At 40.5% G+C, this 23,807-nt stretch overlaps 1 protein-coding gene and 1 pseudogene across 7 annotated transcripts in view; both read left to right on the top strand.

Moving 5' to 3' along the window:
- The window catches only part of SORCS2 (sortilin related VPS10 domain containing receptor 2), a 937,533-nt gene that overhangs the window by 258,800 nt on the left and 654,926 nt on the right, over nucleotides 1–23,807 (top strand). The window lies entirely within an intron of this gene.
- On the top strand, nucleotides 193–371 carry LOC132248967 (U1 spliceosomal RNA; annotated as a pseudogene).

Genomic DNA, 23,807 nt, shown 5'->3' with positions numbered 1-23,807 from the left:
TAGGCTGAAGAGTCTGGGACTCAAGATACTTGCCAGTGGTAGCACCATGGGAGTATCTGAAATCCCAGGCTGAAGAGTCTGGGAGGGGAGATACTTGCTGGTGGTAACACTACATACATTTGAATGACTGAGTTTGGCTCAGTCGGTGGAATTTGAATGGATTTGGCTACTTTGGCCTGAGACATGATATTTAAAAAATCTTGGCAGGGGAAATACCATGATCACCAGGCCTCTAGGAGTTCATTTTTCCAGGGTGAGGTCTGTTCCTTGCACTCTGGGCATGCTGTGACCCCTGTGAGTTTCCCCAAGTGTGGAAAACTCAACTGTACAATTTTTTTGGCAATGGGGGGCTGCTTTCTTTCTTTCTCTCTGGCTTGCTCCTTGCTCTTTTGGCTAAGAGCAAGTGAGACTAGGGGCATTCAAACCCCAAGGTCCCTGGGCCCTGGGCTTGCATGTAGGATGTCTGCCACAGGTTGGGGGAGTATCTGAAGCCCCAGATGGATGAGTTTGGGAAGGAGGTTACTTGCCTGGTGGTAGAGCCACACCGACTTGAATGATTGAGTTATGCTCAATCAAAACTGGGAACCTGACTGTTTCGTTTTGCCTGATAGAATTCAGAACTCATTTGGCCCTTGGAAAAAAAAATCTTGGCTTTTGGGTTAAGGTAAAATATTTCTGGCACCAAGGGGAGGGTGTCAGAGCTGGTTCTGGCCCTCCTAGTGACGGCCTGGTATTGTACTACTTCCAGGCCCAGTGCCAATTCCATGTAGATGAAACACCTGCCCATTTTTTAAGGGTCAAAAGACAAAAAAAAGGTTCCTATCATGTCAGAGCTTGCTGCGGCCTTTTTGAGTGCTGTCCTGGTACTGCAGTACCCTCCAGACCTGGTGTTCATTCCCTCTTGTGGGAGCAACTGCCTAGTTTTTGGGGGGTTTTTTTGTTGTTTTTTTAAGTGCCACACACAAAAAAAGTTCCCATCAGCATGTTTGCCCAATGTGGACCATGTGTTTTATAGTCATGCTCAATTTTGGTTGCATTTAATCAGCTTCATGGTTGGTTTCCAATGCTGAGCGCATGCTGCTTTTGGCAGCAGTTTAATGATAGACAGTGTATTTAGTGAGTTTTCCTGGTATGCAATTATAAGATGAGAGGCTTTTTTCCCCTTGCCAATTGAGGGAAAAAAATCTTGTCTCATATTTGAGTAAAAATGGTACTAATATCTGTGTTCCTTATGTAAAGGGCTGAAGCATGGAGAGAGAAGAACCTGCTCAAGCTAACACAAGGAATCTATAGCTGAACTGGGACTTCATTTCCTGAGACCCAGTTCCATACCCTAACTACATACCTTGACCTCTCTGCCTTCCTAGTTCTTTCACTGCTCATCCTTTAGCCCCCCACCTTCTGCAAATGTGCGAAGAATGTGTGTATCCAAAATCAGTCTCCTCAGTCACCTGAGGACCCATCAAGCCTGACGGACATTATCCTCGACTCCAAGGGACTGCTGATGACCTTCTGCAAAGCCCACTGGAATCCTGGGCCGTTTATCTTGTACAACCAAACTGCACCAGTTCTGCTGCCTGGGAAATTTCCATGGCTGCAGGGTGAAGCTGTTTCCCTCGGTGCTTTTATTTTCTGATAGAACCAACACATCTTGTCAGCTGTGACAGACTTCCAGCTAGATCAGCTGTGTTTCAAGGAGGAGGGTTGTGGGGAAAGTGCAAATGATAAAAGTCTAAGTGGTCAACATTTAATTCTGAAATTACTAGTTGCAAGGCTGACCAGAGAAGAAAATGTGGGAAGAAAAAAAGACCTAGTAAACATGATGATTAAGTGGATCTTATTCATAGTAAATTATAGTATTCCTGAATGAAAGTCATCTTTTTAACAGGGAAATCATTAAATGTTAAACTCACACTATATTTGTATTTCACTGGGAAGACTTGCATGTGCAGAAATATCCATTTTAATTAGAGCTGAAAAGAAGTCTCAGCTACAGAGCTGTGCCTGGTAGGTATTTTTATACTCTCTCTCAGTGAACTCATTTTATATGATGATGATTTCCTCTAATTTTTAATTAACATGTCTAGCTTAGACTTCGGAAAAATGATCAGTGTTTCATTAACTGGTTCACACTTGGAGATCTATGCAAACCTAATTGATATGGTTGCTACAGGGTACTCTGTCAAAATGAGCCATCCTACCATTACCTTTCCTTCCCTTCTCTTTCATTTGATTAAATGTGAATGAAAGGCAAACTGCAGCAGCTTATATTTTTGCTCTAAAATGACAGGGCATTATTATATTTAATAGGATGTTATATTTCAATGCAGTTTTTCACCCGGAGGAATTCCAAAGGAGTTTATAGACAGTGTATAGAGGTAGCACTTGTCCGTCACTGATGCGTATTGACCAGTGCCACAAGAAAGTGTAATTTTTCTCTCTGTGCCTATGTGGGAAATTACACAGGTAAAACTGTAAGAGCCACAGTTAGAATGCCTTCTACACCAAAACAAATACCAGCAGTTTCAGTCTTTCTGATCATAAATGGTCAGGAATTAAATATTTACATCCGTGTCAGGCAGTGACGTGTTGTGAAATTTGGTATGGGTGTTTGGAGGGAGTAGGGATTCCTGACAAGTGGTCTGGACTCTAGAGAGACCTAGTTCTGTTATCAGCTCTGTCACTAGTCTCATGAGTAGGCACCTATGGAGTTTGAAGTGGCTGCCCCCTGATTTCACAGGCAGAATGTGGGGCCCAGAAGCCATTTTGTGACTGGAGTATGGCAGCCCCGCCCCACCTCTGATTGCCCGGCAGTGGTCCTGCCCCTCACCGCTGATTGGCTGTGGGGGCTGTCCATCATGCAGCCTGGTCCCTCACTGCAGTGATGGAGAGGGGTGGGGCCACATGTCAGGTAGCTCTCGCAGCCAATCAGCAGTGAGGGGTGGTGGTGGCAGCCATCTTACCAGCAGCCCTTCAAGCAGGCAGAGAGCCAATATTTTATTTTCTGTAAATGTTTTATTTTTTTCCCCTGTGGATTTTGTGGGCATTGGCCACTTTTGCAGGTAATGCCAGGTTTTGCAAAATCCATGAAAACCACAAAATCACGATTTTGGTAGGTCCCTACTTACAAATGAGCTTGGGCACCCAACTTTTCTCTCTCTGCTTCAGTTTCCTGTTCTGGGAAAGGGGATAAGGATATTGGTCTACAGATGAAATACACTGTCTAAGCTTTGTGTTATTATTACTAAATAAATAAATAGACTCTTTCTGAGAGGTGGGAACCAAACCACAATCGTGTTGTTATAACCATAGAGCTTCTGTATCTATAAGCAGTGGCACGCAGGTACTGATTTGAAAAAGAAATCTAAGAAAAATCATGTTGAAAACCAAACCCAACAGTACTTTGTGTACACCGTATGAATTATGTTTTGAAAGTGAATAAGATATTCACTGAAGTGTAACTAGAGATGATATTTTCTCTGGGCTTGCTGTATTACAGGGAAAACCAGGATCTCTGTTGTTTGGTTATAACTCAGAAAACAGCCGACTGTAATAACTGTAGTGTTGATACATTATAAATTATTCAAATATATTTTTATAAAGCCATTAAAGGGTAGTAAAACTTTGTTTTGTTTACATGGCAGTGATAGAGGCTGTTGTTTTGATATAGTATATTTGGATTTCTCCAAGGCATTTGACTTGGCGCACACAGAGTTGTGCTTAGAAGATTTACATTACATGGAACTAAAAGGGGACGTTTAAAAGTAGCTCGCTGATGGATCTCAATATTTGGTTGGTAATGGGAACTTTCTAGAAGGGTCCCACTTGATATTGCTCTTTGCTTCAATGTTATTTTTATCAAAGATCTAGACAACGATTGATTTCAATTGTGAAGATCTTTGCTGGAAAAAAAGCGGTGGGGTGGTAACTAATGAAGAGAGTGGGTTAATGTGACCAAATTGTCTTCTGGAACAGTTGCGGTTCATTTTAATACAGATCAATACGAGGTCTGGGAACAAAGAAATGAGGTGCCCTCAATAGTATGAGGGAGTCGGCCTTCAAAAGCAGTGGCTGAGAATCACTCAAGGGTCTGTAATACGGCGGTGTCCCTTTAAGAAGGAGCAGCTAGCCCTGTTACGGGCATTCAGCTGTGGGCCTTCTTATAACGGGGGTGTTCGACTGGGAATTGAAAAGCTCCAGAGGGGAGGGCTGAGAGGAGGCTGAAGGGACCAGTTGAGAGGAGGAAGCAAATGACTACAGCTGCCTGCTACAGAAGGCCAGGCTGCTGCACTGGGAGTCGGAGGCAGAGGGCCACTTCTTGAGTGCCCGAGACCAGGCAGAAAGGTTTTGTGTCATTGTTCTTTGACTTGTTTGTGACTGAAGGACAAAGTTGCTTATGAGGACTGGCTGAAGTGCTCATAACAGAGCAGAGCTGCCTGCCAAAACTGGCAGGCTAGAAAACCCACATACAGGGTCCTTCTATGAAACTGCCTCAACATAAGCACTTGATTCACTGCTCTGACAACCTTTAATATTTCACTTCTTATATGTCTGTGAAGCAGGGAAGACGTTTTTGCCTCTGTGCACAGCATTCTTAGGATGCTGTTCCCATGCTTCAAGGGAGGAGTGGAAATAGTGAAGAGAGCTAAAAGGAGGACATGACAAATGACCCCGGTGATAGAAAACAAACCTTATGATGTGAGGCTTAAAGAGATCTGAATATTTTCAGAAGATTGAGGGAAAGTGTGATCACTGTAAATGATTACTTAGACATAGGGAAGAAAACTTCTTTCAGACAAATCATAACAAAATCCTACGGCTGGGGGATCCGGTTAGAGAAATTAAACCTATAAATAAGATACCATTTCCTAGTGTGAGAGAAAGCATTGGAGGTGTTGGATTCACCATCACTACATGTCTTTAAAATGAGACTAGATATCTTTTGGTCCCTTTTGGCTTTGGAGTCTGTGCATCTGTGAACTATAAATTCCCCTCTCCATTTCTGTCCTTTATAGACAGCGGTTCCTTGATTTTCTCTTAAGGACCGTGTCCAGATGAGCTCAGATGTTTGTTTCCCCGGGGACAAGTAGTACTGGCACAACTTGTGCTGCTCCTACTTGTCCCTGAGGAACACCTGTGCTTCGTAGCAGGTTACCTGGGGTCCTGGGGGCCTCCCAGGACTGCAGCTATGGCAGGAAGCCTGGCCGGCAGCTGGAGCACGGCTCTGGGTGGCCAGGCTCCGGTTTTGGGTGGCACGCGCTGCCACCATATGTGCCGCCCTGCCTTTTTCGGCATCGTTTTTTTTGGACAAAAAAAAGAAGGAAAAAATACCCCATAGCAGTGTGAGGAATGCTTTCATGCGCGGTGTGTGGTCTGTGCTCGTCTGGATGTGGCCAATGTATTCATAACACTTGCTGCTGTGTATTAAAAGGATAATTTTAATCAAACCTCATGCTTCAGGATTTCAGGTAGTCTTCTTCAGGAGTCGCAAAGGGTTTTTCTTCCTTGATGGACAGTCAGCCAGATGTATTTTGTGTGTGTGGGGGAGTTTTTTATAAATAGAATCATAGGAAAGTAGGGCTGCAAAGGACCGTATAGACTCATCCTGGTCAGGGCTAAACCATCCCAGGCAAGTATCTGTCCAACCTGCTCTTGAAAATTTTTAGGAGATTCCACAGGTTTTCCAGGTAGCTGGTTCAATGCTTTATCACCCTTATAGTCAGAGAGGTCCTCCTAATCTCCAGCCTAAATTTCCTCTGCTGTTGCTTCAGGCCATTGCTCTTAGTCCTGGCTCCAGAGAGAAAAACCCCTTTCTGTCCTCTCTAGAATCACCCTTCAGGTATTTGAAGAATGTAACCAAATCTCTCCTCAGTCTTCTCTTCTCCTGACTAAATAACCCTTGCTCTTTCCTCATAAATCATGCTATCCAGACCTCTGATCATTTTGTTGCTCTCTGTTGGACAGTTTCTGAACTTTCCATATCCTTCTTGAAGTGTGGGGCCCAAAACTGGACTTAGTACTCCAGGTGAGGCCTCACTATTGCTAAGCAGAGCAGAAGAATCACTTCCCTTGATCTGCAAGTAACACTCCTATTAATACAGCCCAGGATGCTGTTGGCCCTTATCTAGCTTAACCCATTCTACTTACACTTCAGTCCTTTGGAGATGGAGCACCAGGCAGGATGCACCACGTTCTTAGTTGGTCTCAGGTGCTCTGCTAGTGCACCTTACTCACGTGCTTAGGGCTGATAGGGAAGTGTTCACTTTACTCTGACCTAGATTAGCTTGATAGGGATGTGTTCACTTCACTCTGCACTTTGAGGCATAGATGACCTTCAAGAACTGCCTGGGCATGCTTTACTTAATCAGTCCCCTTCCATTGTTGGGGCCTTGGGCAGTGGTGGTACATTGTTCTATCTTACTTTCTGTCTGTGATGCACACAATAGTTTCTCTTGAGGTCTGAAATGTGTTAGACTAATCCAAAGTTATTGCACTTTGTATGGAGGCAATTATATGAGATATAATAGTCTGTGATATAGGTAATCAGATCCAGTGGGTTTGGTTTTTTTTTGTCTTTTCTGGCCTTAAGCTCCACGATTCTCTGAAGATAATTTGTATATGGTTTAGAGTAAAATGTCAAAACTAAACTTTTAATTTAGTTCAAAATACCATGCTTGTTTCTTAAACTCAAATAATAACCTTGACATAACCTTGACCCTTGATAAATAGTGAGACTTATGTTGTTTGTTTTTTTTAAGGCATCTTTCATACAGAAAAAAATCCAAAGCATTTCAGACAGAGTCCCTGTCTCTCGCTGTCTCTCTGTATATGAGGATCACTCACCCAGTGTGGAAATGAAGCCCCCAATGAGCAGCAAAAACATAAGGAGACAAATACTACCATTCTATAAATCCTGTCTACCTGCTTTAGTTTCAAAAGAGCGCTGTGTTATGTCCTAGTTTTCTTAACACTGTATTTGTGTCAACACTGTATCTGTGTCTGTTAAATGGATAGATTCATTGTGGGTTTAATCTCAGAACTGATTAATGTATGTTGACAGATCATTCGGTCAGGTCTTTCTTTGAGTATGTTAGCACAATACTGTATTGTGCATGGGCAGAGTTAAGGTTGTATAGCAATTCATTTAGAAATCCCTACATTTATGAGGTTGTGACTTACAACTTACCCTGAATATTTAGAACCATCTAGCTCAGTGGTTCTCAACCCGTGGTCTGTGGGCTGCATGCAGCCCAATTAGTACATTGCTGTAGCCCATGTGACATCTGGTTAAACAAAAAGTAAAGACATTTGACAGTGTGGAAATGAGAGAGATTACAGTATATTGATTTGTATCGCATTACTGTTAGATAACAGACACAAAGCATTTTTTAAATGGATACACAGGAAGTAAGTTGTGTGGGTGCAGCTCATGTAACACTTTGAGAGCTGTAAGTGTGGCCCACTATGGCAAATAGGTTGAGCACCACTGATTCTAACTAGAAGCAGCTATTTATTTAAAAATATTATTATTCATAGTTGTATAAAATATTACATAATATTTCATTTTAATTCTCGCTCTTTTGTTATACTTTATGCTGTTTAATAAGTATAATTAAGAGCCATCTTCTGAAACTCCAGATAAATAGGTTTTCTTAGAGGTCCATTGATTTTTTTTTTTCACCTGCTTCTTTCCCTTTACCTCCCCTTAAGACCCCACTCATAACACATCCCTCCTTCCTTGCTGGACTGTTCTCTTCTTTCTCCTTCTGTGAAATAACCAGATGAGACGCTGTAGAGCAATAGGGAGATTAATACTTACTTAAAGATCCAGAAAAACATAGCTATTATGCATTGGTTTATAAAATATTTTTTTACAAAGATTGTAATTATGTTTTAGAGCCTAGGGTTTAAACGTACACAACTGCATTCTATTCCAGTATCTTTTTTGTTATTATTACATATGGTATTAAAAATGCTTCAAAAACAATGAGATAAAATTATACAGTTTGCAAATTTTGTCAGCCTTTGTGCCCTTCAGTTAGTGGCATTCAGGCTAGGGACAGAAATTATACATAAACTGCTGTAAGTGATCTGAAAATGGTTCAAATCTGTAATGCAACAGAAGTTCAGGGCATTTATATACATACATTTGTCTGTTCTAATGCGCTGGAGATTCAGTGCATCAGAGCAGACTCCATTAGTCAGGTCTGTTCTGCATGCAAGCTGGTGTGCCTGGCATTGCGTTGCATGCATATGTATAAATGGCAAAATGTGCATCAGCACTGAGAAAATGGTGGCAGTGTCCTTTTGAACTAAAACACCTTTGTGTTTTAATTCAAAAGCACGCCACTGCCATTTTCTCAGCTGACGTGCATTTTGCCATTTATACAAATGCATGGGCCTTCATCTCACGGTGCTGCAGTGCAACCATGTGTACAAATGCCCCCAGTGCCCATAAATCACTTTCAAAATGGCTCAAACTGGTTTAAGATAAACCTGGATGGATGTAGTATCAGACTTAACCAATTTAGATTAAATTGGATTATTGAACAGTTGTCCTCCCAGATCTCCTCCAGATTCAAGTTAACTCACAGCAGCATCCCAGGATGCTTTGCACCTCCCCTTCAAACGCCTCCTCGCAGGGTGGGTGGGCTAGCTCTTGGCCCAAGATGACTGCTCCAGCAAAGCAGGGGGGTATGCTCTAATGCCCCTGGCTTCTGTCCTGGGCCACTGCAGGGGTGTGGCTGCATTTCTGGAATCAAAAATGAATGTCTGTTTATTTGTTTATTGGTTCAATTTACACAGTTTAGCCTAACCTATGAAGACTGAACTGATTCAGCCTCAGGCTTTTTGACTGTCTGTACTTAGCCACAGAGTCTTGGACCTTAAACTTCCCTTTCATTTGTGAAATGGAATATTGAACAGGACAGCACAGATTGTTCCCAAGAAAGGCATCAAAGTTCCACCTTGTCAGTGACTGGAGACAAAAGATCCTTGTTTTTTTTAAATGTTATCTCATGTGAAAATGGAGAATCAGTGTTCACAAGAGACTGTCTCTGCACAAAGTGCCTAGTCCTACCATGTTCTTTCACTATTAATGCCTGGAGTTGGATCAGGGCCACTATGTTTACAATAGTGTTTATAATAGCCCGCTTATAAGGGAGATCCATCACTCGTGGAATCTTCTGATCACCTTGTGATAGAAGTCTCTCTATCAAGCCTAGAAGTAGACTGGGTATCCCTTTGGAATTCCTCATTGTCACACCATAGTGACATGAAATGCTCCTTTTTCCCTAGGAACAGAGCACTCTAGAAAGCTTTGTCATAATTTGAGAAGGGAAAGCTATTAAAAGTATCATTTGAGTTAAGCTGCTGTCTGCAGAGATTATCTTACCCTCTTCGGGCCCAAAGTGACCTTTAATAAATAGAAAACTAGATTTCTTTCTCTGGTAAGTGTAGAATCAGTGTATCTTAGTTTAAATAGATTTCTGGTCTTTTAAATCAAATAGATTTCTTCAGGTAGAGGATGGATGGATCTTTGAAGTAAATTAAATGTAAATTTAAACCCTGGATCAGATTTTATTAATTGGGTTTTATGAACCCAATTCAATTTTATTCATTGGGTTTTACCATTCCTGACCGTATATTTAAATTAAAATCCCTTCCCGGCATTGAGTGTTTCTCATGCATGACAATTCATTTTCCTTTTATTTTGAGTTAAAAATTATACTACCTTAAAGTAACCAAGTTTATGCTTGGGCACTGTATTCTGTCCTTTCAAACTTTGAAGGAAAGTCATTTTGATGTATTTGGTCCTGTAGTAATCATAAAGGCATTTTCAGTAACACGCCGTACATGCGTAGAACTGTTTGAAGCTCAGCTGAGTTAGAATGGATGTTTCTCCAGCTGTGAGGCTGGTCTCCCGAGGAAGATTCTTCTTTTTCCTGTGGGGAAGGGAGGAGATTATTGGAGAAACTGCAGGAAAAATTGGGAAGTGAGGAGGTGAGACAGGTTTTATTTGCTTAGGACAGGGATAAAGTATCAGTTGATGGTTGGTTGAAAAGTACTGACTGGATGTTCAATTTATGTGTTGTGTATACAGCAGAAATAATGCATCTGAAAGAAAATCTTAATGAGCTGCCTTGTATCGAGTATTAAATGTGCTGTTTTCTCTCTCTCTCTCTCATATCAGATCCAATGGTGAGCTCCATATATATATATATATATATCAAATAAAAAAAAATTAAAAAAAAAACCTTTGGCTATTATGATCACCAGTGGACACACAAGTGGAAGTGCAACATACAGAAGTAATGTCCCTACACGTAAAATATATATATCTCATGTTGTAGGGATATATATATTTCATGTAGGGACTTTACTTCTGTATGCTGCACTTCATGTTAGAAAATATTAGAATAGTGTCTCTTTAGTTTATGAATGTAATGGAACTTTTTATGCAATTTACTGAAATCTTCAAATGTAGCAAACTAAAGTTTGACATTTTAAAATAAGAACTTAGTAGCTAAATAAGGAACTTTTTCAGAGACATTCACAGATGCCCAGACCTGCATTGGTGTACCTGGTTTTTAGGCACCCATGTTTGAAAACTTTTGGCTGAAGTACTTGTCAGTCCTAGGACACATGGAAGAGTTGATAATAGAAATCAAAACCTTCTGACTCCAAGGCTCTGCTTTTGATTATTCACTATTAGATCACCCATCCTCCAGTGAGGTGATAAGATGTTACATTCACATATGTCTATTCTGGGCTTCTCTCCCCTCAAAGGCCTTGATCCTGCTTTGTAACATACTGGTATGCACTATCACTTTCCACATAAAATAAGCTATAGCCCTTGTAGCTCTATAATAAATGATAATAAAGATTTGTGTTGATGTGATCCTTGTTTTAGAAGTCCAGTCCTGAAGATAAACTCAATGTCCGCTTGTGATCATAACAGTCAGAGGTTATATTTTTCTTTAAGAATTGAGACCAATGGAATTGTACATCACTTTTGACTTGTGATTTATTTTTCCCCTGGTATCTGTAATCTCAACAATTTTACAAAATATGCTTTAGAATGAGCCTAATACGATATCCATTTCAACTTGTAGTTGACACTTTGCATGCATAGAGTTGAAGTCCTTTTCCATGTTCTACATGCATCCATCTTTGATATGTAGTTACAACAGTCTGATATCAAGCAGTAGATGTTTGTCCAGTAGACAGACCATCACAAGTAAATTTATAGGTCCATCTGCATGGTGAAACAACTTGCATCGTTACATTTAATTGCATCTTACCTGGATTCTGTTGGGTATACTTAAAAGTTCCCTTATAAATTGCAATGCCATTAAGTCACAGACTGTGAATTTATGTTTTTGATGTGAAAATATACCACTGCTTGCATATTTTGCGTGCAAGAATTGTGAGGCCTTAGAGCCTCCTGGGGAGCTTTTGTGTGTCAGCAGTGAATTCTTTTTGGCATGAAGGAACTTTTTAAGGTCAGATTCAGTTTCAATATCTTTGGAATTCCTGCAGTTTCAAAATATCTAGTCAGGGGTTTAATGCAGCATCCCATTAAGTTCAGTAGACTTGCGATCTAGCCTTAAATAAATGCTTCAGGTGTAGATTGTAGGTATGAATAGGAGAGAGAGGGGCAAAAACACTCATTTGGCAGTGGCATTGATGGCCATTTCATTTGCACTCTGTCTACTCTGCCAAGACTACAGCTAGTATTCCAAAACAGCTGATCAGCTAGTCAAAATAATTTTAATTTTTTTCCCCAAAGTATAAATTGGTCTGAGGGTAAAAATGGGTGTTATTTACTCTTGTTTTCAATAGAACATTGTAAGACTGTGTACCTTCTGACACTGCAGAACTTAACCTTTGTGGGCAGGGCAATGAAGTATGATCCATATAAAAAAAAATAATCAAACTCAATTTAAAGAGAATGACCTAGAACCAATGTAAGCAAGAGCTGAACTAGGTCTGAAAGTGCTATACTATTAGAAGAAGATACCTTAGCCTCGTAAGGCACAGAGTTATCTTCTAAATCTGGTAGATCCTGAGGTACAGGAATTCTAAATTTATATATATAGATATATCTATGGCTATCTATATAGCTATAGTTAGAATTCCAGGGGTGTGTGTGTGAGAGTATACACACATGTGCATGCACACATATATATAGATACACTATACATATATGTGTGTGTACACGTACCCACGTACACATGTACACATGTACATGTGCACGTATGTGTACATGTACACATGCACATGTACATGCCCCTGCTCTGTAAAAGGCAATTATATGATCCTGTTCAAGCCATTTATCCATTTAACCTCTCAGTGCCTCAATTTCTGACCTGCAAAATGGGGATATTTTCATACAGGTATAGTGAGGATGAATACATGGAAGATCTTTGAGTCATTTCCATGCTATGATAAGGGGGGTGGGGGGCATATAAGTATCATGAATTAACTATTCTCTCAACAATGTTCTAAAACTTACAAATAAAAAAGTTAAGTTTTTTCTTTTTCTTTCAAGCCCTGCAGAATAGGCACATCATACCTAACTTTTCAGATGAAGACATTAAAGAAAAAAAAGAATAGTTCCAGTAGCATTTTCAACATTTCTGTGAAGTTTTTAGGCACTTTTTTAGGAGACAAGGCATGGAAAAATTAAGGCCCAAAGGAAGTCACTCTTATTGAAGCCGCTTTGCAACTGTAACTTTATCTTAACAATTGCTGAGGTGTAGAAGACTGCCTCAAAGAGTCTGTCACAAGCTAAATTCTTTGTTATAGTGAAATAAAGAAATATGGATCTCGTTATTTCTGGAATCCTTTTCTGTTTGTATCTTCTTGATCTGGAGGTCATTTAAAAATGTAGAGCTTTAAAACTGGAAACTTGAACCCCTGGAAGCTGGCTGAGGTAAAATGTAATGACAGAACACGGTTGTAGGTGATCTAAAACTATGTGGTGCTTCAAAGATTTAGGCATTTCTTGTGTTCTTAAGTTGAAGACCGTCAGGTTTGGCTTGGGATTTGAGCATAGAAATTTCTTTAACATTTTGTGGCTCTTTCAGTGTTTTCTTTGACATACTTGGCTGGTAACCACATTTCCTAACTGCTCCCAAGCCCTTTCTAATACCCTTTTGGCCTATTTGGATGCTCTCCCAGCCTTTTTCAGCCTTTCCATTGGCATCGCTATTTGATTTCTGTTGCTTCAGAAATCATGCAGAAAGGAAATGTACTCTGCGCCCACCCATCCCCTCCCCAAAGGGTCTGGTTCTGATCTCTTAAACCAGAAAAGCTCCAATTTATCCAGTGAGGCCCAAAGTGAGTAGGGACTCTGAGAAGAGCACTGGTAGATCCCATCATGTGTCTCAATAGAAACAGTATTTTCACTAAAATGCAAATAATTTTCTTAACAAGAAAAAAATGAGGGGAAGGGTGAAATGAAAGAGATTTTATATGCAATAAAAAAGTAGAAAATAGAAAGAAAAGAGGAAGAAAAAGGACAGTCAGCCTGGATCTGTTCTGAAATTCGCATTCTCATTTTACCATGTTATCTCATGGCTTTGCTTTCCAGTCTGTACTTCCATACCAGGATCCTAGACCTTCTACCTGACTTATTTATGTATACTGTCTATTCTGTGAAGTAGAAAAAAATATTATTTCATCTCTTTACAGGCTATTATGGTAGGTTTTCATACTGATAAAGCTAAATTCAGGTGGCAATACTAGTCAGGGAGCATTAAGCATAATTCTGCTAACACAGAAAAAAAATTGAAGATTTAGCCTCTGATGCTGAGATCACTTTGGGAGAGTTTTTGCACCTGTATACATTCTAGATGTGTGTGTGTGTGTGTTCAGTGGATAATTAGGTTGCATTTTAGCTGGTATTAAAACATATTTTTGTAGTCAGTATAGATTGGGACAACTTTTCATTAACAGGATGTTAACTGGTCGCAATGATTAACCCTATGGTTCTAGTGGTATAGAAGTAGCTGTATGGAGAGAGATGACAAAGAGGCCACATCTGCCAATATCAGTGAATCAGATTAACATTCTTCCCAGATTACAGGAACCTTACATATGTTTCTTGCATAATACTTTTCTTCAAAGTTAAGAGGTTAATTGTATATACATGGCAATATCAAAAACTCTTGCTCTGACAGAATTTAGTGACTCAGGTCAGAAGTATGCTAACTGACTACAATTGTGGTGTTGAGTAGTTCAGTTACATAGCAGCCTGGGCAGAAGGGGAAACTGCACCACATGAGTTTAGCTTTCCTCCTTGGTTGCCTAGACTGACTGTGAAAAATGGGTGACCAAAGTGCACTGGCTAGCCCAAAATATTAGGCTTTTCAAGTATTTGGAGAAGAATATATCTGGGATATCAAACTCATCTGGCCCCAAGTGTCAGATGAGAAGTATGGGGCCAGTCCAGAGTGCACACGCTGCATGCAGTTCCTGCACAGGATTTACCCCGTGCACAGAATCTGGTGCCCAAGCCAGTCTATGGGCCTGGTCCAGACCACCCCAGATCCAGCTTTCAGGGATGGCCTAGTGCAGGTTCCATATGCAGTGTGTGGCCAGACTGGCCCCATGTGCAATACTCTGCACACCGACTGCAGTGTGTGGAGCCAAGGTCAGTGCATGTTGTGTGTGAGGCTAGTCTGAGACCCGCAGGCATCACTGTGGGTCAGGTAATGGGGCCCTACAGACTGGATTCAACCTGTGTGCCATGTTTTTAACACCCCTGGAGTAAAGGAGATAGGAAACAGACATGTAAAACATCATCAATGTCATCTCTGCCAGATCATGAACTTTCATTGGAAATGATAAATGTAGTAATCCAGCAATTGTTTAGTTTCTGGAGAGATAGTGTCATCTTATTTGGAGATATGCTATTAGAGAAGATTAAAAAACTCATAGAAAAGCAGAAGTCTTCTTCCAAAATTCAAAATATCATTATAGCATTCAGGCCAGATAAGATGTTAAAAACAATCCTTGATCTCTAATGGGGAAAAAGGAATTTTACCTCCTGGTTCGTTATTCTCGTGGAGTTTTCCTAGATTTATATTGTAGCATTTTACACTTTCTTAAAATAAACCAACATGTAAACTCCTAAAAAAGAGTTTACAGCTTGCATGGTAAACAGAAATTGCAAAGAACTGGAACTTTTCCTAACCAAATAGGACAATGTTGTGGTCTCTTTGGAATACTTTGGAAAGCTTAATATAGGGCAGGTAGATAATTACAATACTGCTTTGACAGGTTGCAGATTTAAGATCTGTGTGCTTATTATTTAATCTTTAAACCATTTATGAACCAGGGGGCTTCATTCAATCTATATAAAATGGAGCAGAGTTTTTATTGTTCTAAAGTAGCATCAAAGAAGACCAGGTACCCTCATACTGAGTTTAGGCATGTTAATTTTTTTGCAGATTGAACGGTCAGATATATAACAGGTGAAATAATAAGCTAGAACATTGGTCCAGGTATAAAAATTGAACATCATCAGTTATGAAAATTGAGACAGCTCTTCTGTCTAAGGGTTCTTCCGTTGCAACCCTTATCCCCTAAATACTTAGATGCATAAGAATAATGCTGTTTTAGTCAATTTGCTGGCACCAGGCTCAGCTGTTAGATTTCAAGACAAGAACCTTTTGTTGCTTCCTGCTTGCCAAAGCTGCTGGGAAACAAAGCCACTTCATAATTCTTCAGATCCTCCTTTAAGCTCTCCTTTGCCATGATACCTACAAAAACCTTTGACATTGGTAAGGCTGTTGGTGCAGCTTGAGGTCTAAGACCTCATGCTAATTTATATTCTCTTTTACTCTCCAGTTGTCTCTATCCATCTGTTGTCTGCCTTGTTTCACACCTGGATTGTAAAGTTTTTGAGGCAGGGAATGCCTTTTTGTCTCTATCCATAAAGTGGTAATGCAGTGGAGTCTTGATGCATATTCACGGCATCTCAGTTTTACTTTATTAATCATATTATTACAGCTAATATACATAAATAATGGCAGGAACAGACCCTCATGCACAAGATCTTAAAGTCATTTTGAACTCTGAAGTAATTGTGGTATTTTCTAGCCAAATATATTTGCACTACTTGTGGGTAGAAATACCTCTCAAAGAAGGAATTGAGTCATTTCTATGTCTTTATTTGAATTATAAATAGATGCACTATACAGAGTTATTACTAATGCTTAAGGCAAATGCACTGATACAGTAACAACTGCCTTCAGATACAGCAAGTACTTTCCTTTCCCAGTAAAATTTAGTTGTAAGAACTGGGAATCTATGCCCATTGTAAAAGGCGGCTCTCTCAGGGCTGGGCTGGTATTGGCCCGCCCACCTTCTCATCTGCCACACCTCGATGATGCATAATTATGGTGTTAATTAGGTGGGAGGCTGCCCATTCTTTCCCCAATGCCATGAGGCACTATCTGTGGCTCTGTTCCTCCCCTACTCCGGAGCCCAGCCTTGTAGATGGCATCCAGGCGACAATGCTCCCAGTCTAGAGCTGGACCAAGCTTAGCCCTCATTATCAGGCCTCAGACACACGCACACTCATACTGCCCTCCTTTCACTAGGGCCTCTCACACTCCACCCAGTCTCACAGGGCCTCTTTCATGCATCTACAACTTTTGTACTGCCTTACTCCCTCTTGGAGCGGGCCCCTTTGGCCATAGGCTTTACCTAGCGCACACCTTGGGTGGCAGACGTACCATCTTTTGGGCCTCTCCCGTGACCCTCACCAGGGTAGTGGCCAGCCAATTACCCGACCGGGGCTAAGCTTGCCCTGGCCCCTCCCAGGGCAACTCTATACACACCCACATACATATACTGGGCTCCCAGCCCTCTGGTTTCCCCCTTACTTGGGGCTCCTCATCTGTCCCCTCACTGGGGCCACCCCCTCACTGGGGCCACGGGGCTTCCCTCCTCAGTGGGGGCTCAGCTGGCCGTAGCCATGCCTGGCTGCCTTGTACCCAGAGTATTGTGGGGGCTAGGGGTTAAGGTGCCCTGGCCTGCCTTTCACTGGGGTGGTAACTGGCCTGGTATTTCCTGGGAGCTCCCATGCCACTGGGAGCCCCACCAGGCCACCCACTTCTGAAAGGGTGAAGTTTTAGATCATGCCCAAGACCAGGAGCCTCCAAACCATCCCTTTAAGCTCCTGCCATTATCTCCAGGATGTTGCATACAGCCTTGCAGCCAGGCAGTGTTTCTGCTTGGCCTGCCAGTAGCAAACTGCTCTGTTTATATAGGCACCAAGAGGTCTAAAATGGGCACCATAATCAAGCACCATAATCAAACAGCCAGCACATTACCTGCTGGCTGTTTGGCTCAGCCCTTAAAGTGGCAGGCACCAGTAGTGCCCTGCCACACCCATACTTTATCATGTTAAATCATCTATCATTTTTATAAACTTGTATTAGAGTAGAGTAAGAGCTGATCTGGTGAATTCTTAACAGCATTTTTAGTATCTAAAAGTTTCCTTCTTAACCTCTAGTCCCAAACCTCTACTTCCTAAGCCTAACACCTCTCTCCATTTTATATATGTTTTTCAATTAATGCAGATGAGCATTGAAATTTGTTCTAAGTATCACAGTAATTTGGTCCTTATACAGGAAACTTGTATGAATGTAGTTTAGTTCCTGATAATTGCTTGTAGTAATATTTTGTTCTTAACTTTCTTGTAAGTGAAAACTAATTTATTTGTGTAAAAACAAATCTGTGGTGGCGGAAGAACCTGCCTTTTGTCACATGGAGGCAGAGTGGATGAAGGGATAGGACATAGGTAGCTGTAGCAGTGTGCCTGCAGAATGCTATGGAGGCTTGTCATATGCCCAAAGTGGGCCTTGCGGGAGAGGCAAGCCTAGTCGATTTCCAACGATGTGTGCTAGATGCAGATGCCAAGCAGAGTGGCCTGGAGTCACCCACGTACTCAGGGTTTGGCTTGGGTAACTTGTGCACTGACTCTCTCGAGCAGTCTCATTAACTTTACTGGATCTGTTCTCATGAACAGCAGTACTGTTCCCATGTAAGCATGTGCTGAAGAATTTGAAAGATTGTAATATTTCTGAGAAATGTATTCATTTTATTTTATTGTTTACAAATATTTTTATACCTATCACTATCATTTTCCATTTTTAAATAAGTTCTGGTAAACACAAGGAAATAAGCAATGAGTTTAATGGGTAGCTTCTTATTTTTTAATATATACTTTTGTTAAGCCTTTGAAGTGATTCCAACAAAGCACTCTTTTTTTTTTTTTAAGGACAAATGGCTGGAGTCAAATAATACTTCTCATACAAAATTCTCTATTTAGGGAAAAATATCAGTCCCTGTTAAGAACAGTCCATAAAAGAAAAGAGCATAGAGAGAGGTTGGAAAAGAATTCAATTTTTTTCATCCCACATTTATCAAAAAGGCCAGGATTTTAAGGGCTATTTTCATAGCAAGGAAAAAAAGCAAAGTTAAATGGAATGTGATTGATCTGAAGTCCCTCCCTTTTTCACTTTTCCTTCCTCCTGGGTGGCAGGATGATGAAATAAGGGGGATTAAAATGGGCTCCCTTAAAGCCAAGCAAATTATTAGGAGATGATCAAAAGCATATTGTATCCCTTAAATGAGAAAATTTACACTCTCTGGTAGGTTCTTGTTGCAAATGAGTCTCAGCAGAGGGCAAAAGTAGAGACTAACAGCTGAGGAGAAAAAAGAAAAATAATTAAAATATCCAGGGTTTATAGAAAGACAGTAGTAACATGATAATGTTGTAGTAGTAGGCTCACTATTTAGTTCATTTGTTTGTGTGCCTGAATTGCAATGAACAACCAGGGCAGTCATGCAAATGGAATTGCTTTCAACATGGTTTCCCAGGGCAAAAAAAAATGCCCCTGAAATGCAATCTTGGAGAACTGTCTTGGGTATTAGCTGCCATAGAAGTGTGAATTCCCCCCACTCCCAATAAATGATATTTGAAAATGGTGGAATCATACTAAAAAGCTTTAAAACAAATCAAAAATAACTTTTTCTAGAAGGAAGAGGGAGTTAAATGTTAAGAAGAACAGGTCGGGAAGCTGATGAGCTGGTAAAAAAACATAGGTCTCAGCCAGAGTTCCAATCAGAATAGCTCTTCTGTTGAAAGAGGTCTAACTCCCAGTGCCCATTTAAGGTGAATGAAGAATTCTTTGGAATTGATTCCAAAACATATATAGTGCTCATCTTTAAGAAAGGAAGAAGGAAGATCCATAGAATTACAGACTAATAAGCCTCACCTCAGTCCCTGGAAAAATCATAGAGGTCATGCATACCAGACCAGCCTCTGGCTTCTTTACTTGTCATTCCATCCAGGAAGGGGACACACCAACTGCTGAAACTTCCTTATCCTGACGAAGGGTTTTTGAACCCGAAAGCTTGCTTAATAATTGTATTCCAACTATTTAAGTTGGTCAAATAAAAGATGCAACAATTCAGGGTTTAGGTGGCTAAAAGGTATCAGATTCACCCAAAGATCCTTGTCTGCCTAGAGGTCATCAAGGAATTCATTTCTAAGCAGCTGGAGGAGAAGGTGGTGATTAGGAACAGTCAGCATGCATTCACCAAGGGCAAGTCATGAGTGACCATCCTGATTTGCCTTCTGTGATGAGATGACTGGCTCTGTGGATGCAGGGAGAGTAGTGGAGTGGACTTTAGCAAGGCTTTTGATATGGTCTGACATCACATGCTCACAAGCAAGCTGAGGAAGTATGGGCTGGATGAATGGACAGTAAGGTGTATAGAAAACTGATTGCGTCATTGGGCTCAAACAGTAATAATCAGTGGCTCAGTGTCTAGCTGGCAGCTGGTATCAACTGCAGTGCCCCAAGGGTTGGTCCTGGGGCTGGTTTTGTTCACTATCTTTATCAACGACCTGGAAGATGGAAGGAGTGCGCTTTTGGCAAGTTTGCAGATGACAGCAAGCTGCGGGGAGTAGTAGATATGCTGGAGGGTAGGGCTAGGGTTCAGAGTGACCTTGATAAGTTGGAGGATTGGACCCAAAGAAGTCTCTTGAGGTTAACCAAGGACAAGCATAAAGTCCTGGAGTTAGGATGGAACAATCCCATGAACAAGTACAGGTTGGGCACTGCCGGGCTCTGCAGAAAAGGACCTCTACAGTGAATAATAAACTGAATATGGGCCAACGGCGCTGCCCTGAGTAGGGGATTGGACTAGATGGCGTCCTGAGGTCCCTTCTAACCATAATTTTCTATGATTTTATTATTCTAATCTTGGTCTAACATGCACAGCTGCTAGACAGTAGACTGATGGACTAAGGAAGTTTTGTGGTGAGAGAGATGACAGGATGCACAAAACCACTATTGAACCTTGCCATGTGACAGGGACATAAGCTTTTGCAACCTTGAACCATGCTATGAGGTAGTCTGGGACTTCACTTGTAGTCTACATTATCAGAGTGAGGACATAACTGGTTGTTAAAAAAATAGATTTTATTGACCGGCAGTATGTAACGATCCTTGGGTTCAATAAAGATAGTCAGGCATGAATGAGAACTGGAAAAGTCAGTAAGCCTCTACAATCCCTTTGTCTCTCTAACTATTACCTAACCGAGAGATTGCCTTCTATTGCCAACTTCCTCAGTCTCCATAGTTAGGGAGAATCTCTAAATTATAACTTGTATCACTACACAAGGAAGATCATTGGTAAACGTGCCATTAGAAGAGAAGAAAAAGGAGACAGTAGAGTGCTAGCCACATACCAGGGGTGAGGGGGTAAGAAGTGATGAATTGTGGGGTGCCTGGAGGACCAGACCTGTGTCACAGAATGTTTGATGTCCACACATAACGTTCAAAAGAGTACTTGATCTTCCAGGTACACTTTTAGATCTTTCTGGGCAGCTTTAAACTGCTTTAACAGGCTGTATGGCTGTATGCTTCCGATGTAAACTGAATTCAAATTGGTCTATATGTTACATTTGTCCATACTCAGAATCTGTGGAAAAGGGAGGCAAACGAAGTTACGTGTTTCTAATGCCTGCTAGACAACCTATCAGAAAACTGGAGGGGGGGTAGTTATTGGGATTTTTTTTAAACATTCCTGCAAACTGGAGAAATCAGATAGATTACATATGCCTTATTGCTACATGCAGCAGAAGGACCTAAGTTGAGAACAAAAAGTAGCAATGTAATTGGGAAGCCATGGAGGTACAATTTTAATGACTGACAGATGTCCAGTATTGTCAGATGAAAACTGCTCCACAATAAAAATCTATATTTCTTTTCTTGTCTAACACACATTTTATTTGTGTATTACCTTCATTTTTTAAAATAATAGCTTGATGGGTCCTTTTAAGGTTTCCTTTCTTTAGGGAGCCTCTGATAGAATAATAGTGGGGTTAAGACAGCTGATAAAAGCATTGTTAAGAACTTGGGAGAAAAAAGACATGAATGAAAGAAGGCATCTAATCAGGTTAGCTGGTGGTTGCAGATAGTAGAACAAGTTGTTATATTTATCTAAGTGCTGAAATTGTTAAATATAATTTTCCTTCATTGCTATCTAACTAAATTCTAAGGGGTTTTCTGTGAATTCTAACTGAATTACAAGGAGTTTGGTGCGATTTACATTAATAGAAATTGGAGAAGTAGTGGGCCTTCTATCATTTCTCTGTTGACTTTGCAAATGCTTCTTCATTCACAGATGGCTACAGCACTCTCTGTAGGATAGCAGCATGTACACATTTTTGGCTGCTGTCCAATCTGGAAAATGCTTTTTAATTATAAAGCTTCACAGAAATGAAATGTCTGCTCAGTAAATCAAGGAGCTGCTCTACTAAATGAGATGTGGAATTCCTAATGTCCAAATACTCTGGAATTTTTTGGAAAAGATTCCTACACTTCTTTGGATTCATTCATTATCTGAGATCAAACAACAGTATTTAGTACTATCACTGTTTAGCATGGAAAAACGCCTCCAGTACAGAGGATTACATTGAAGGCTGAATGTACAGTACTTGGCCTGTAGTTTTTAGATGCTGGAATGAAATACATGGACATAACTGAATTGTGGTCAACCCTTCTGACAGCTTCTGACCCAGTCTTGTTAGACCATTACGGAAGTCTGTTAATACTCTTTTAGTGCCCACCGATAGCTGGCTGTGGCTTTGTCTAGCCACTAAGTCATTTTCCATAACCTTTACCTGGTGCTTCTGAAATGCTGTAGAGAGAGCTTCTTCATTTTTAAATAAATTTAACAGCCGCATTGGAGAAGAGAGCTTTGACATATGCTATAAATCACTGTTTCTGGATTAGAATTATACTACAAAATGGGTCCCTCAGTGAGGCATTCCCTTACTGGAGATGCTGCTACAGGATGCAGTTTACATTTACTTGAATTGAATGGCTGTCACATATGCTCTGAACACTGGCTTTCTAATTAGATGTTTCTCCCCCCACCTCCCTCCTCACCCCCATTGCATCTGCACCCCCTTGCAAGGTGAACTGCTGCCAGTCAGCATAGTTGTGGGTGTCCTGTAGTCTCTTATTGAACCCTTCCTACTTGAAAGCCTTTTATTTTTAGGAAGGATTTGACAACGCTGTCTTTGGAGGCTGTCTTGCAGAGCCTTCCATAAGATTTAGGGGATTGAGATTCTAAAGCTTAAACCTAGTATATCTCAACTATGTCTGATAGCAGCTTAATTTAATAGTTTTTTGCTTGATCTTGGTAGACAGTGGCTTTCTTGTACATTCTGCCATCATTGAAAATCTGCAATTTAAAAATTATAGTTATGGGATGCATGGGCATAAAAAGTGTCGGTTTAATAATTTTAAGATTGATTGCCATGGTTGCATGTGTATGTAATGAAACAAAGTAGTATAGAATATCAATTCTTGTATCTTCTAATTATCTTTCTTCTAGTCTGACTGGCCAAAATTATATTTTCAACTCTCATGAAAGTTGCCTGGGTAGATTCCTGTGGTCTGAACAAATGCCTGTTGGTTGAAGAGAGCATTGGCCAAAAGTTTTCCCTTAATAATCTGAGCCAGAGATGATTGTTCATGATAGTGAGGTTTCTTCCTTTTCCTACCAAGGGTCAAGTGCAGCAAAGCTGTAGTAAGATGCTAACAATAGAATAAATAGCTGACATGATGAAACATGCCTGGGGCTTTAACCAGGAGTCTCAGCAGTAGGTATCTCTATCCCCTGGGAAATAAGTATTTCTTTTGGCTTTTCATGCCATATTATGTTTAGTCACATAACTATTTAAAACTAAGTGGTGAGATTTAAAAAAATAAATAAAATTCTATAATTTTAAAACAAAATGCCTTTTAGCCAAACAACAGGAAAATGCAATGGGAAAAAATGTTTTTTAGATTGTGACTTCTTTTAAGAATACGAAAGCTTTAATATATTTTAGTGAATTAAGGCCTGATTCTGATTTTCCTTATATTACTGTAAATCCTTAAGTAACTCTATTGTATTTAATAGGTTCCACCATAAAGAGTAAGAGTGGGGCTATATTTGAGTTTGCAAAATGCTGTGTATGTTTAAAGGCAAATAAATGAAATTACCTTGAATTCTAGAGTCTCTGTGCTCTGCAAGGGGCAGCCACCTAAACCCTGAATTGTTGCATCAATACAGTACTAGTACATTAATTATCTGGGTAATCAAAGCAAATAGCTAAAACTGCTGTTTGCTAAAGATTTCATCTGGTGGTCAAGAACAAAGCTAGGTTTAGCTGAATAAAAGCATGCTTCAGACTGTTGGAGGCGACTGATCTTGACCCTGTA

The sequence above is a fragment of the Alligator mississippiensis genome, chromosome 2, assembly GCF_030867095.1.
Source record: "Alligator mississippiensis isolate rAllMis1 chromosome 2, rAllMis1, whole genome shotgun sequence".
Taxonomy (NCBI): domain Eukaryota; kingdom Metazoa; phylum Chordata; order Crocodylia; family Alligatoridae; genus Alligator; species Alligator mississippiensis.
The sequence above is the reverse complement of the archived record's forward strand: the minus strand, read 5'-3'. Positions and strand labels throughout refer to the sequence as shown.